Source organism: Leptidea sinapis, chromosome 13 (assembly GCF_905404315.1).
Source record: "Leptidea sinapis chromosome 13, ilLepSina1.1, whole genome shotgun sequence".
In the NCBI taxonomy this organism is placed as follows: Eukaryota; Metazoa; Arthropoda; class Insecta; order Lepidoptera; family Pieridae; genus Leptidea; species Leptidea sinapis.
This window is the reverse complement of record NC_066277.1, coordinates 12,830,852-12,832,154: the sequence shown is the minus strand read 5'-3', so window position 1 is coordinate 12,832,154 and position 1,303 is coordinate 12,830,852. Positions and strand designations below refer to the sequence as shown.

The 1,303-nt window shown below is 39.2% G+C and overlaps 1 non-coding gene across 1 annotated transcript; it reads left to right on the top strand.

Moving 5' to 3' along the window:
* Positions 1-389: 389 nt before the first annotated feature.
* On the top strand, positions 390-463 carry Trnas-gga (transfer RNA serine (anticodon GGA)). Its single transcript has one exon. It is a non-coding gene; the product is annotated as a tRNA-Ser (tRNA).
* The last annotated feature ends 840 nt before the right edge of the window (positions 464-1,303 follow it).

Below are 1,303 nucleotides of genomic sequence, written 5' to 3'. Positions count from 1 at the left end.
ATCACAGTATCGTTGTAATTCGTTTCCTTACTGCTTTTATGTGAAGTATCGAGCTTTGATACATATTAGCTTTTACCCGCGCCTTCGTGCGCGTGCAATGGTTACGTTGGGCGGCATTTTTTAACAAATACAATTTGAAAAACAAAATTTTATGAAGGATGCGAGACTCATACCCACGACCTCTGGCGTTCCGTGCCAGTGCTCTAACCAACTGAGCTAACCGTCAGAATCTAAATGTTCAGATTTACAAGAGCGACATCTCAAGCCAATTTCCTAATATGCAAATATTGGGGTTGAGCAGGTTATCAACTGTAAAGTAAGATCCTGTAGATGAAGGCACAACCTGAAGTTGAACAAAGCATACAAGATTTTATGACGATACGTCACTCGAACGGTTAGCTCAGTTGGTTAGAGCACTGGCACGGAACGCCAGAGGTCGTGGGTTCGAGTCCCACATCGTTCATAAATTTTTTTTTCAAATTTTATTTGTGTATTAATCCTAGAAGTCAGGGGTTATCACTTTGAAAACATAAAAAATTGTTTAGCATTTTTTATTTTTTTATATACTCACTTTGCAAATAATACACAACAAACTGCTGTGGTTAATACATTTTATAAGCTACGAACTATAGCACTTTCATCCCCCTTTTTCACCCCACGCAGGTCTGAATTTAAAAAACGCTTTAACAAATATTTAAAAGTTTCATGGTGTTTTCTTAGATAATGACTAACTTTCATACAAACTTCCACCCCCTATATCAAGCCCGCCAAGCCATTTATTCGCGATAATATGAACTTTTTTCTAGCTCTAGTCTGTCTCTGTAATAAATTTAATCAAAATCGGTTCAGTGGTTTAGGCGTGAAAGCGTAACAAACAAACTTTACCTAGGTAACACTGAAAATGTTTAGAAAATGAAAAACGGCTTAATGTAGAAAGTTGCCAATACTTTTATTGTTTTTCGAAGTATTCTCCGTTCCTCTCTACATATCGTTGCATTCTATGGAACTACTGAGAAAAGCAGTGGGCCCATTCTTCCGAGAGCCCTAGGTCTCTTCTATGGCATTTTCGTACGCTTTCACCGCATCTTCAGGTTTCGTAAAGCGAATACCTCAAATTTTATCTTTAGTTCTTGGGAATAAATAAAAGTCGCAGGGCGCCAGGTCAGGACTATATGGCGGATGACTCATTATCTCGACACCTGCCATAGTCAAATATTCAACAGTCCGTTTTGCGGAGTGCGCTGAAGCATTGTCGTGGTGAAGGAGTATCCTGCTTCGAGGGCGCTGCTGTCGAATTTTTTCC